This window comes from Triturus cristatus, chromosome 7 (genome assembly GCF_964204655.1).
Source record: "Triturus cristatus chromosome 7, aTriCri1.1, whole genome shotgun sequence".
NCBI lineage: Eukaryota > Metazoa > Chordata > Amphibia > Caudata > Salamandridae > Triturus > Triturus cristatus.
Window position 1 is genome coordinate 1,832,973,737 of NC_140590.1, and position 14,966 is coordinate 1,832,988,702.

A 14,966-nucleotide genomic window follows, 5' to 3' on the forward strand; every position below is an offset into this window, starting at 1 on the left:
TATGGGGAGAGTTTACGCTCTAGCACACTGTTTGCAGGCAGTGAAACTCTCATGATAAATACATTTCAGAATATTAAAAAGTATTGACTAAGAACAGTATACAATCTGTGAAACAATTGGTAAAAAATACACTATTCACTTAAAATAAGAAATGTCTGAAAGTGCTGCAGATTAAACAACTTTCATACTGTGGTGAAAACATTACAGATAGCCCACTTTCTAGATCAAAACATGCACATTTGCATATCTTAATACCTGGTGTACACAGTCTTCTATATTATGTAGATATTGTCATGCTGAGATGATTACAATACTTAGTATGATATATATTTATTACCTACTGGCGGTCACCAGTAGATAGTTATAGTTAGGAACTGTTATCCATAGGAAATCCGCAACATTCTATTTGGAATAACTTTGGCGCCGGTTGACGAATCTTCACGAAAGTTTCAAAACTGGTGGGGCGCTCTGGTCCACTCCTATCCTGAAAGTCTCGGGGTGATTCATCAAGCAGTGGCCAAGAAAAAAAGGGGTCCCAAAACGTGTTTTCCCCATGCAATTTCTCATAGGAACCTTTAATCGAAGCTAAAGCACGAACTGCTCAATGAAATTACACCAAATTTGGCAAAGACATAGACCTTGGTTCACACTCGTGCCTTTTTGTTAAATGGTGTAAATCCGTTCAGTAGTTCCTGAGAAAATCAAAATCAGATATATATCTATGGCAGCGGTGGATCCGCGCACCCTGCCGAGCACAAGCTGTATGCTAATTGGCTGTCAACACTCCAAACCAGGAAGTGTTGGCAGCCATCTTGTGCCTCGGTAGAACTGAGGCACAAGAAAGCAGAAGAAAAACCTCACAAAACGCAAAAAGGGGGCAGGGTAGAAACACCCTGACCCCCTAGGACTCCTCAGGGGGTCCCACAAGGACCCCCAGGGCCCAAAAAAGCATTTTTTTCAAAAAAATAAATCGCTGAGATTCACACACCCAGCGCGAATTTCGGCCAAAATAAAAAGAAAACGAAGCGCTGTCTCCCGCGCTTTGTGGTTAATTAGCCCCGGGGACCGCCACCCCCCAGGGCTTTCAGAAAAGAATGGTGGGGGGATTCACAGCTCCCCTGCAGCCTCAGGGACCGCCAACCCCTGGGTCTCGATTTAATTTTGATTGCGAGGGGGCACACTGCCCCCCCGCAGCCCCAGGGAGCTTCACCCCCCGTGGCTTTAAAAAAAGAAAATACCTTGTGTGAGGGGGGCTCAAGCCTCCCCACACGCCCCAGGGAGCGCCACCTCCCCGGGGCTCTAAATATTTAGATTGGGGGGTCTGTGACGGACTCCCCACCCCCCGGGGCTTTGAAAATGTGAGGAGGGGGCCGCGTTGCCCCCCTTCTGGAGCCATTGATGGCCCTGGGTACCACCACCCCCAAGGGCTGGATCCTGCAGTGTCCCGGGGTGCCCATCCCGGGGACACTCTAGTTTGCTATGGCACGGCGGGAGCCTTGCGACTCCCGCCCTGCCATGGCAAACTTGGTTTGAATTTCGCTTTCAAAATTCAAAACAAATTGCTTTTCCACACGGGGAGCTGCATCTTAGAAGCTCCCCATGTGGAAAAGCAATGCCGGCTCCCGAAGGACACGAGGAGCCGGCTGGGACCATGGGGGGATTGGGGACCCCCCCACGGTCCCCAACAGAGAGGGCCAGCCCCGGGGGATGGGGTCCCCGGGGCTAGAAGTGGCCCAGGAGGGGGGCCTTGCGGCCCCCCCTCCCCAAAATTAAATAAAAAATACAAAGACCGGCCCCAGGGGATATTATCCCCGGGGCCTTAAGTGGCCTAAGCGGGGGGGCAACGCAGCCCCCCCGCAAAAGAATTTTATTTAAAAAAAAAAAGGCCATGCCCCGGGGGATGGGGTCCCCGGGGCCAATTAAGGCCTCTGGAGGGGGGCCACAAGGCCCCCTTCCCAATTTTTGATTTAGAAAAAAATAAATTGGGGGCAGGCCCTGAGGGATGGGGTCCCCAGGGCCAAAATATTAGGAAAAGAAGGGGGCCACACAGCCCCCCGTCTTAAAACAAAAAAAAGAAAAAGATCGGAATGCGCCGGAGGCCACAACCCCGGCTTGCAGCACTCTGCAAACGCTCCCCCTGACGCGTTTGCAGAGGGGGAACAAATTCCCCTTGAATTCCGGGGGTCCCTGCGGCCAACTAGCCCACCAGTAACCTCCAGTATGCACCAGGGGGCTGTGTTGCAGAGAGGTGTTCTAAGGCCACGCCCCTTTTTATACCTCTCTGCAACGCAGCTCTGTGGCGCTTACTGGAGGTCGCTGGTGGGTTAGTTGCACCTCAGGGACCCTCAGTATTCAAGGGGAGTTAATCCCCCAACTTAAAACGCGCCACGGTGGGCATTTGCAAAGTGGTGAAGGGAGGGGGCGGGGCCTGAATTCACATGTGTGCAAACACACCCTGTAGCGCGGTTTTAGTTGGGGAGTTAATTTCTCGTCAATCCTGAGGGTCCCTGGGGGCCAACTAGCCCACCAGGTACCTCCAGTATGCACCACGGAGCTGCATTGCAGAATGTTGTAAAAAGGGGCGTGGCCTCTGAACACCTCTCTGCAACGCAGACCCCCTGGCGCATACTGGAGGTACCTGGGGCTAGTTGGCCCCTAGGGACCCACAGGATTGTGGAGGAATTAATTCTCTAACTTAAAACGCGCAACAGGGCCTTTTTGCAGACATGTCACCTCAGGCCACGCCCCCTTCCTTCACCACTGTGCAAACGCGCCCCGTGGCGCGTTTTAAGTTGGGGAATTATTCTCTTTCAATACTGAGGGTCCCTGAGGGCCAAATAGCCCAACAGGTATCTCCCGTATGCGCCAGGGTGCAGCGTTGCAGACAGGTGTTCAGAGGCCACGCCCCTTTTTACACCTCTCTGCACCGCAGCTCTGTGGCGCTTATTGGAGGTACCTAGTGGGCTAGTTTGACCCTAGGGACCCTGAGGATTCAAGGTGACTTAATCTCCCAACTTAGAACGGCCACAGGGCTCGTTTACACAGTGGTGAATGGAGGGGACGGGGCCTGAGGTGACATGTGCAAACACGCTCTGTGGTGCGTTTTAAGTTGGGGAAAAATTTCCCCTTCAGTCCTGAGGGACTCTGGGGGCCAACTAGTCCACCAGGTGCTTCCAGTAAGTGCCACTGCGCTGCGTTTCAGAGAGGTGGTGCAGGCCGTGCCCCTTTTTACACCTCTCTGCAATGGCGCTTACTGGAGATACCTAGTGGGCTAATTTGCCCCTAAGGACACTCAGGATTCAAGGGGACTTAATCTCCCAACTTAAAACGGCCACAGGGCGTGTTTATACAGTGGGGAAGGGAGGGGACAGGGCCTGAGGTGACGTGTGCAAACACGCCCTATGGCGCATTTTAAGTTGGGGAAATCATTCCCCTTCAATACTGAGGGACCCTGGGGGCTAACTAGCCCACCAGGTGCTTCCAGTAAGCGCCACTGTGCTGCGTTGCAGAGAGGTGGTCCAGGCCGTGCCACTTTTTACACCTCTCTGCAAAGCAGCACTGTGGCGCTTACTGGAGGTACCTAGTGGGCTAGTTGTACCCTAGGGACCCTCAGTATTCAAATGAACTTAATCTCCCAAATTAAAACTGCCACAGGGCGTGTTTACATAGTGGTGAAGGGAGGGGACGGGGCTGAGGTGAAGTGTGCAAACACGCCCTGTGGCGCGTTTTAAGTTGGGGAAAAAATTCCCCTTCAATCATGAGGGCTCCGGGGGGCCAACTAGCCCACCAGGTGCTTTCAGTAAGCACCACTGCGCTGCGTTGCAGAGAGGTGCTGTAGGCCATGCCCTTTTTTACACGTCTCTGCAACGCAGCTATTTGGAGCTTACTGGAGGTACCTAGTGGGCTAGTTGGACCCTAGGGACCCTCAGGATTCAAGGGGACTTAATCAGACAACTTAAAACGGCCACAGGGAGTGTTTACACAGTGGTGAAGGGAGGGGATGGTGTAGGAAAGTGGCTCTATATATACTGGGCCAAAGTAAAATCAGACGAACTACAAATTCCGATTTACTCACCTGTTTTCAGGAGAGACCTAAGTGCTGCATCTTTGAGCCCAGTACTGATCCTGATAAGTAATTCTAACCGTACTTACCAGTAACTTGAATTTCCTTCCATAGGATATCATTGCCTGCTTTTTGCTGAAAAAGTTTCTAAGTGTGGAATTTTGGAACTTACAAATATTCCTCTAAAATCAGCCAAACTACGAATTCCGATTTACTCACCTGTTTTCAGGAGAGACCTCAGTGCTGCATTTTTTAGCCCAGTACTGATCCTGAAAAGTAATTCTAACCGTACATACCAGTAACTTGAATTTCCTTCCATAGGCTAACATTGACTGGTTTCACTTGGAAATTCTTCAAAGTGTGGAGTTTTGGAACTTTAAAATATTCCTCTAAAATCAGCCGAACTACGAATTTCGATTTACTCACCTGTTATCAGGAGAGACCTCAGTGCTGCATCTTTGAGCCCAGTACTGATCCTGAAAAGTAATTCTAACCGTACTTACCAGTAACTTGAATTTCCTTCCTTAGGATATCATTGCCTGCTTTTTGCGGGAAAAGTTTCTAAGTGTCAATTTTTGAAACTTACAAATATTCTCTATAAATCGTGCCAACGATAAAAACTTAATTACTTGCCTGTTTTAGATAGAGGTCCCAGTGCTGAACCTAGGAGTCCAGCACTGGATTAAAAAAGTAACGTGAACATACTTTACCTGCAAATTGAATGTCCTTCCATAGGATAACATTGGTGATTCCAACTGAAAAAGTTTCTAAGTTTCAACTTTTAAAATACAATAATATTCCTTAAAAATCACTACTGTAACCAAAACACTTTTACTTAACTGTTTACAGCTCATGTCCTGGGACTGAATCTAGGCTCCAGTCCTGTGGTTAGAAAAGTAATCTACAAAGTAACTAATTGCATTTAACCAGAAATTCCCATTGAGCTCAATGTTGCATTGTGTTTGAAATTGTGTTGCCTATTGCAACAAACTGTAACTAATGCATTCAAAAAGTCTATTGCCTATTTGAAAAGTATTTAACTAAAGTAACTCATCCTGAGAAAGTATGTTTTGATACCTTGTTGGTTGTGAAATAAAACAAGTATATGTTTTGATACAAAACAATTGGCCTAGAGTCCAGTTCTTGAGTGTGTGAGACCATTTGCTGACTGAGTGTGTACAACAAATGCTTTACACTGTCCTCTGATACTGCCTTACTGCTCGACTAAGCTACCACTTTAGAGAGTAAGGTTATATCTAACTTTAACCTCTGCCAAACCTCTGGGGACTGGGGACTCTATACACACTGTACCTTACTTTGGTCCAGTATATATAGAGCCACTTTCCTACACCATCCCCTCCCTTCACCACTGTGTAAACGCGCCCTGTGTCCATTTTAATTTGGGAGATTAAGTCCATTTGAGATGTCATCAGTGATGTCATCAGTGATGTCACTGACCATGTCATTAATGATGTAATATGTGACATCATCAGCAGTGGATTGCGGGCGCGCGAGTTATAGCTAGCAGAACTAACTACATGGAGGAATTTCAATTGTTTTGTACGAAATGTACAGCTAACTATAACAGCCCTGAAACCTACGTTTTTTTTCAGTGAATTTCTAAGGATTTTAAATGCAAATTCCTAACTATAACGTCTGAAACCTATGTTTTTTTCAGTGAATATATATATATGTATATATATGAAAGAAAACAAAGTCCTGACCCTCCAGTTCCAGGGAGGGAATGCAGAGCAGGTACAGACCACAGCAAAGTTGTATCCCAGAAAATACAAAAGACGGGTTCAAAGTTCCGTGTTGCTTTTTTTATTCACCCATAATGATCCAGACAAGTGTCCGCCAGTAGATAGTTATAGTTAGGACCTAGCTTCCATAGGAAAAGCGTTTTTTTTTTTCCGAATAACTTTGGAGCCGGTTGACGAATCTTCGCGAAATTTTCAAAACTTGTGGCCCGCTTCGGTCAACTCCTATCTTGAGGGGATGATTCGCCAAGTGGGGGCTGAAAAAGGGGGTCCCAAAACGTGTTTTCTCCATGTTATTTCCGAGAGGAAACTTTAGACACGACTACAGCCCGAACTGCTAAACGGAATTACACCAGATTTGGTAAAAAGGTAGCACTTGGTTCAGAAAGAGTCCTCTTTTTTAAATGGTGTAAATCCGTTCAGTAGTTCCTGAGGAATTAAAAAAATAGAGATAAAAAAATCAATTTCCCATAGGAAAATTTAGACACAGTGGCCTGGTTTCACTTCTGGTGAGAGAGTGGAAGAGTCTGTTTGGATCTAAAGGGGTTCTGCTGTTGGACGCGGCCGGCGTGACACATCATCAGAAAACACAGCTAATGGAAAGTGTTGTCCCCAAAGTGTGGAGCAATGCCATGAGAGGTCAATGAGTGTGCGTCCCACCGCAGTACGACCATACCGCGTGACCCATTTGCCGCCTCCAGTGTACGGAAGGCCGAAGCGGCATCCATCGCAGGTCTTCTTGAAGACCATTGTAGCACTAATTCTACATTTTGGAACTAGGGCATTTTAACCTTGTTGTTCCTGCTGGATACAAAGAGAAGATCCTGTGTTATTCAGTGCCCTTGTTACCTTCTCTGTGGGTAGTGGTGCTTGTCACTTCGCTGTCCTGCTGTCACATATTACATCATTCATGACATGGTTAGTGACATAACTGATGGCATCACTGATGGCATCTCAAATGACATCACTGATGACATCACTGATGACATCATCCAGTGACTGTGTTTTTCTTTAAAGTTTAAATATGTATTATATATATGCCAAGGTGCATTGAAGAATGTGTGGATGTATACGTGTCTGAATGGAGGATTTTGTAGGTGCGTGACTGACTGTTTAAGTGAATGATTAAACATGTCTTGCTAAATGCATGGATTAGTGACTAAACTGCGTGAATGTCTGTTGCTGTATGCGCTGCTGTATGGGTTGGTCAGTAGCTACATGAGTGTATTATCAATTGGTTGCCTGAGTATTTGTATGGATGCCTGGGTGTATGTGTGGGTGGGTGGGAGGTGTGTGTCTGTGCATAGATGTTTGAGTGGTTGATTCACTGTGTGTATGGGTTCAAGAGTGCATGTGGAAATGGCTGTATGGGTGGGTAAGTGTGTGTATGGGTGTGTTGGTGAGTGAATGGATGTCTCAATGGTACATGTCCAAGTACCTACATATGTAAAAGGCAGTGTATGTGAAAGTTGAAGTATATAAATGACTATACGTGAGAGTCAGTGATTGTGAGAGTGACTGTATGGATGAGTGTGTACTTGCATCAGTGATTGTAGAAGAGAGTAAGTATGCATTTGTTTCTGTTTGAATAAGTGATGTGGTGTGTGTATAACTATATAGATCAGTAAATGGAAGTGTGATTGATTCTTTGCATGACTGACTAGGTGTGAGAGTAACTCTGGATGAGTGGTGGTGTGTGAGTGTCTGTATAGGTTTATGAGTGCATATGATAGTGTTCTATTCATGTGTGACTGCATGTATGAGTGATTGTATGGGTGAATGAGTGGATATGTTTGGAGACCTAGAAATCAGTGAGTGCGTATGTAGTAACTGGAATTGGGGTCTCGATGGTTTTGAAAATGGTGGTCTGTATTTTACAGTGGGTGTATCAGAGGTTATATTAGAGTGTGAGGAGGTGGATCAGATTTTCACGTGGATGATGTCATCAGTGATGTCATCAGTGATGTCATTTGAGATGACATCAGTGATGTCATCAGTGAAGTCACGGACCAAGTCATTAATGATGTAATATGTGACATCATCAGCAGTGCATTGCGGGGGTGCTTTAGCTGAACTAACTATAACGGCTGAATTTCTCTGGTTTTATACGAGTGAAATGTCCAACTCGTTATAACGTCCTCAAAACCTGTGGTTTTTTCAGTGAATTTCTATGGTTTTTTAAATGCTAATTTCTAACTATAACGTGCCTGAAAGCTATGGTTTTTTCAGTGAATTTCAAGGAGTTTTTAAATTTTAATTTCGAACTGTAATGTTCATTAAAGCTATGGTTTTTTCAGTAATTAAAAAAAAAAAATTAGGGATATTTTGTAACTTTAATATCCAAAAAATAGTATAATGTCTTCTGTTTTCTTAAATATTAATATATATATATATTTTTTGGGGAGAAAAAGTGGAACGCGGTCCCATTGTGTACCTATCTCGCTGGGTGTGCGGATTCAAACTGCCATATTGGTAAAGTGGTGAAGGATGCACGTTTCAGCCAGCCCACTCCGCTTACGCTTACAGGGAGGTTACTACAACGCTACATGTGCCAGGTCTTCCCTGTAGTGATCTGCTGATCACAGGTCTAGTTGTCAGTATGCCACAGCCACTCCCTTATGGCTGCTTTGCACCCACACCACACCCATGCAGCAGAGGTGTCACAGGACATGTGACCCTGCCAATCGATGCCATTTCCACTCGCTATCTGGGTGTATCCATATGCCTAATATGTTGGTGGCAGCCGAGGCACTTTGACCAACATGGGCCTTCCGCAACGTCGGGATGAGTTGAGGTGCACAAAGATGGTAGCAGCCGAGGCATTTCGGCCGACATGGGCCTCCCGCCACGTGGAGATGACTTGAGCTGCACTGAGTTAGTGCCACCAGAGCTGAGCGGGTGTGCAGCCTACTATGATTCGTGGCTCAATACGCTATCCTGGCAATCAAGACCCGAATTGAAAGGCAGCTGGCTCTACAGACATGACCCCTCGATGCGGCGCAGCAGGATGCGTTGGGGACCTGTGCTGTTGAATCCAGCGACGGCTGAGGAGGTTGCTCCAGCATGTGATGAGCCCTCTTGGAGACACGCTGGTGGCGGCAGGTGAGCATTGCGGTCTGGGTGCGTAGGCTCGGGCAGTCATCGCTGGGCGGTGGAATGGTCTGGGTAGCAGGACTAGTATGCTTGCGAAAGTTGGAAGAATCATGCACACTGCCTGAGAAGTTTGCGATAACATTAGTGTACAGGTCCCGAAGGTCCAGTTTTGCCTGCACATTGTTGGAATGCATGTGGGTTCTGTTGCAGTGACTGGGTACAGTGTTGGCAGTGGGCACATATAGTACATGTGTGCAGTCAGTTGCCCCCCACATGCAGGAAGGCTGCTATGGCGTGGTTCCCTTGCTTGGTCTCCAGTTGTTTCTGTGCAGTTTAGGTGAAGTGAACATGCATGTGTATCAAGCTGAAATGAACCCTGATGCTTACAGGTGAGAGAAATCCTGCATAATGAGACCGTAACAGAAGTTTGTGTGGTTGTAACGTTCCTCCTACGAAGGTTCCGACCACACAAGATTCTGTTATGGTAATTTTGTGCAGGATTGATCATACCTGTAAGCATTCCAGTTTGTCCAAATTCAATACATTGTACCATATTATGTTTGTGACCATACTAACGCTTGACCATTATCTTCCTTTATCAAACAGGTTTCTGAATACAGACTTTTGGGATTTCCAGGATGATCTATAGTTATTTTGATCCACAAGTTGATGTTCCCCATTGGCAATGACACTCGTTGTTTGATGTTTTTGTGTTGCTAATTTATGTTTTTCTAATACAGTACTGTTTTTCCACTACTGTTTACTACTAGACTTCATGACCTGGCGCACCCCCATTTCAGTGACTGCAATCTTGGATCTGGAGCACAGAGGCGTCAAGCAACGGCTGGGGTTGGGGTTGGTTGTGCAGGAATACTACGAATTGGGACAAGTGGGTGGTGCGGATGCAGGGGCCCTAAGTTGCTTTTGTAGACATGCATCCAAGACGTTTGAGGAAGTTTAATAGGGCTGGCTGTGAGACTCCTCCGACTCTCGCAGTTGTTAGTTGGAAGATACCAGAGGCCAACAGGTGCAGCACAGCCAGCAGATTTGTCTGCATAACGATGTTGATTGTCCGCTGTGTTGCTACCGTCAGCCTGTGGGCAATCTGGCAGTGTGCACCAACCTGAGAATGGGGCGATAATTCTTTCGCCACTTTTGCTGGGGTAAACTGCCGATAACTCGTCGATAAGTCCCAACTGTTGGGTTATAGGGTGACTCTAAAATGAGCCCTTGTGTTTCTTAGGACTTTGTTGTAGCTATATGCGAATCACAAGAAAAAAGATGAAAAAACAAGAAAAGTGGGCAGGGTACAAACACCTTGACGCCCTAGGCCTGCTCAGGGGATCCCACAAAAAAAAGCCCCAGGGCCAAAATTATGACTTTTTTTTTTTTTTAAAGCGGCTGGGTGCACGAATCCGGATGAAAAAATTAAAAAAATCTAATGGGTGTATTCTCATGAACTTATCGCTGAGTTATCGGCACTTTACCGCAGCAAAAGAATTATCATCCCATTCTCAACCTGAAATGAAATGAAATGAAAACGATATTTATAAAGCGCATGGCTACCCGGGAGTGTCCCAGCGCTGAGGAACCAAACAAGAACGGAGACCAGACTAGGGAAACAGCAAGGTCTTAAGTTGTTTTCTGAAGGTCAGGTGATTGGAAATCAGGCATAGATGGAGCGGCAGGGAGTTCCAGAGTTTGGAGGCATTGTAAGAAAAGAGTCGTCCGCCACTTCTGGCTCTTTTTATTCTCGGCACCTCGGCCAGACGCAGGTCATCTGATCGTAGTTTTCTCTTAGCTTTGTAGGGGAGAATCAAGGCTGAGTTAATGGCGGGGCCTGTTCCTGACAGTGTTTTGTGGGCAATGCACAATGATTTAAATTTAATGCGTTCAAGCACGGGAAGCCAGTGGAGGGAGTGTATAGCTGGTTTAGCTGATTGTCTGTTTGAGGTGCCCGTCAGAATTCTGGCTGCGCTGTTTTGAACTAACTGGAGTTTGGCAATTACTGAGGAGGGTGAGCCTAGGTATAATGCGTTCCCATAGTCAAGCCTAGAGAGTATAAGGGATTGTATCAGTATCTTTTTTGCTGGAGTGGGGAGCAGAGGGAGGACTTTCCGGGCCATTCTGAGCATGCCGAAACAGGTAGCTGTTGTCTTCCTGGCCTGTGTTCTAAAGTTCAAATCTTGGTCCAGCCAGATGCCCAGACTTTTGATTTCAGTCTTATGGGCATGGGGGGGGGGGTCCCATGCTTAGAGGCCACATTGAGTTGGGGTGAAAGCTGCTGTGGTTGCCTAAGACCATAATCTCGGTCTTTCCACCGTTGAGCTTGAGTTGGGAGTAATCCATCAGTTGGAAGGCGGACCCCGAGGAGTCGGCGAGACCACCAAGGGGGGCCCTCACACTGTATGAAGTAGCCGAGCGCTGCCGAGAAGTCTCCTGAGAGATCCTTCTCCTATCACGTACTAGCACAGTAACACCACCACACAGGGCTCAAGGAGGTTGTCTCAAGACAAGCAATTCTTTATCAGCAATAAAAAGGTTACGAGGTCAATATTTACACGAAGGGATCGAGGGATCCACCAAAAGTCTCAGTGTCTCTTTGGAAGGGTAGGGGTAGCGGGACAGTCCTCGGCAGGAGTGCGGTACGAGGGTACCTGGGGCCCAGTTCTTATCCTCAAGCTGGAGGACCTCCGGATCTCGGAGGGGTCGAGCCACGACGGCGTCAGCAGGGCTCTGGCGGACAGTTCGTGGAGAGCCGCGATCCAATCAGCAGGGCTCTCAAGATGGTTTCTGCTCAGCTCGAGCCGCGACGTCGTCAGCAGGGCTCCGAGGGAGGTTTCAGCGAGGTTGGGCCGCGACAGCGTCAGCAGGGCTCCGATGTTCCAGGTGGCTTCAAAGTGTTCACAAGAAGGAGCCGCGACGCAGTCAGCAGGGCTCGTGATGGTTCCGACAAGAGTTCTTCTCCGTAGGGTCAGCCGCGATTCAATCAGCAGGGCTCTCGACTCCGGGATACAACTGCCGATCTGTGGCGGGGTCGCCCCAGATATAGGTCTGGAGCCCTTTGATGTCCAGACCCAGGCGCCCGGTGGGGGCGGAGAGGCCGGGTGGAGGTGGCCAGACGCCCAGCAGGAGAGGCGCCAGGCCCAAGGGAGTTGCAGGGCGATCACACCTCGAGAGGGGAGAACAGTTGGGGGTCCCATCGATACTGTCCTCCGCCGGGGGCGATGAATGGTCCCTGCGGCACCCCCTGGCCAGTTCGTTGTGCCTCGATGTCGGGGCTTCGCTGGGGTCGAGGCCGGGTTGAGCGGGGTCGCGCTGGCTGGTGCACAGAGTCACGTGGGTGCCAACAAGATGGCGGAGCCACGAGGGGTATGCGACCTCGTGCCGCTCAGGAGGAAGGGCCTCGGTGCAGTTCAGAAGGGTGGCCCGTGAAGGCCGGGGCGGGGAACGGGCACAATCCACGGGGGTAAGGACCATGCCACGAGGCCGGGTCCAACAGGCGTCCCCCCCAGCCGAAGGCATGGAGAGTCACCCATCTCCTTGGGGATTCTCCACGTCAAGGCGGAAGAAGCGGGACAGGCCGTCGGCGTTGGCGTGGTCATTGCCGGGCCGGTGTTCAACGTCAAAGTCCATCCCTTGTAGCGAGATGGACCACCGCAGCAGCTTGGGGTTCTCGCCCCGCATTTGCATTAACCACCGCAGGGGCCGGTGGTCGGTCTGGACCCGGAAGTGGGTACCGAAGAGGTAGGGCCGGAGTTTCTTAAGGGCCCACACTACAGCGAAGGCCTCGCGCTCGATGGTGCTCCATTGTTGCTCCCGGGGCAGTAGCCGTCGGCTGATGAAGGCCACTGGTCGGTCGAGCCCCTTTTCATCGGCCTGGGACAGGACGGCCCCGATCCCATACTCGGAGGCGTCCGTCTGCACCACTAACTCCTTATTGTAGTCAGGGGCCTGTAGCACCGGGGCAGTACACATTGCGGTCTTTAGGGTGTCGAAGGCTGCTTGGCAGCGGGGTGTCCAGTGCACCTTCTTGGGCTGCTTTTTGGACGTTAGCTCTGTGAGGGGGCCAACAATGCTCCCATAGTCCCGGATAAACCGCCGGTAGTATCCGGTGAGACCCAGGAAGGCCCGGACAGCGGTCTGGGTAGTGGGGGGTTCCCAGGCCTGGATGGCATCTATTTTCGGTTGGAGAGGGGCCACCTGCCCGCTCCCCACTTGATGGCCCAGATAGGTCACGGATCCGTGGCCGATCTGGCATTTGCTGGCCTTGATTGTGAGCCCGGCCCGCTGGAGGGCGGCCAGGACGGCTTTAATGTGAAGGAGGTGCTCTGCCCAGTGGTTGCTGTACACGGCAATGTCATCTAGGTAGGCCGCGCTGAAGGCCTCAAGCCCGGCCAAAACCTTGTTCACCAGTCTTTGAAAAGTGGCTGGGGCGTTCTTCATTCCGAAGGGCATCACCCGAAAGTGGTAATGCCCATCCGGGGTCGAAAAGGCGGATCTTTCTTGGGCGCCGGGGGTGAGCTGGATCTGCCAGTACCCAGCGGTGAGGTCCAGCGTGCTCAAGTAGCGAGCGGCCCCTAAGCGGTCAATGAGTTCGTCGGCCCTGGGTATAGGGTGGGCGTCCGTCTTGGTCACTGCATTCAGGGCTCGGTAGTCCACGCAGAATCGCAACTCCGGGGGGTGGCCGGGAGCTGAAGCCTTTGGCACCAGGACGACAGGACTGGCCCACGGGTTGTCGGAGGGTTCGATGACCCCCAGGGCCAGCATCTTCGTTACTTCGGCCTGGATGCATGCCCGCACTCGGTCGGGTACCCGGTAGGCTCTGTGTCGCACGGGGGGGCTCTCCCCGGTGTCGACGTCGTGGACGCACCAGTGGGTCACCCCCGGGGTGAGGGAGAAGAGTGCTGCGTAGTCCTGCAGCAGTTGCTGGCAGTCGTTGCGCTGTTCCGGAGTCAGGGAAGATGCGAGTTGGACACCCTCGATTGTTCCATCATGGACGTTGGACTGCAAGAGATCGGGCAGGGGCTCGGAGTCGTCCTCGCCCCCCTCGTCGGTCGCCAGTAGCAGGCTCAGTTCGGTCCGGGCAAAGTGGGGTTTTAGCCTGTTAGCATGTAGGACCCGGAGGGGGTTCCGGGGGGACTCCAGGTCGACCAGGTAGGTGACGGGACTTTTCTTCTCCACTACCTTGAAGGGCCCGGTCCACTTGTCCTGGAGGGCGCCGGGTTCAACCGGGGCCATGACCCATACCTTCTGACCTGGCTCGAATTCTATGGTAGTGGAGTTCCGATCGTACCACCGCTTCATGTCCTCCTGGCTGGCCTCGAGGTTGGCTTCGGCCAGGGCTCGGAACTTGCGGGTCTGGTTTCGGAGGGTCAGGAGGTATCGGTAGACGTCAGGAGGGGTGCCTTGGGGCTTCGTCTCCCAGCTCTCTTTGACCAGGCTGAGCGGTCCGCGGACCGGGTGTCCGTACAATAGTTCAAACGGGCTGAACCCCAGGGACTTCTGCGGGACCTCCCGATAGGCAAACAGGAGGCACGGCAGCAGGACATCCCATCTCCGCCTGAGGGGCTCTTCTAGGCCCTGGATCATTCCCTTTAATGTTCTGTTGAACCGCTCAACCAGTCCGTTCCCCTGAGGGTGATAGGGGGTCGTGAACTTGTATGTGACCCCGCACTGCTGCCACAGGGACCGCATGTATCTGGAAATAAAGTTCGTGCCTCTGTCGCTCACCACTTCGCGGGGAAATCCCACTCTGGAGAAGATCCCCATTAGGGCCCGGCCTACCACGGGGGCCGTTACAGTTCTTAGCGGGACCGCCTCCGGGTACCTGGTGGCGTGGTCCACGAGGACCAGGATGAAGCGGTGGGCCAGGGCGGTCTGGGGGTCCAGGGGCCCCACGATATCGATTCCGACCCGTTCGAACGGGGTGCTGACGGCTGGAAAGGGTTGGAGGGGGGCCTTGACCCGACCCCCCGTCTTCCCGCTGGCTTGGCAGGTCTGGCAGGACCGGCAGTGGTTGTCCACGTCTTTCCGCATCCGAGGCCAGT

The 14,966-nt window shown here is 50.4% G+C and overlaps 1 gene segment (V, D, J or C); it reads left to right on the forward strand.

The window, feature by feature from the left end:
• The window catches only part of LOC146813330 (T cell receptor beta constant 2-like), a 934,578-nt gene that overhangs the window by 299,189 nt on the left and 620,423 nt on the right, over positions 1 to 14,966 (forward strand).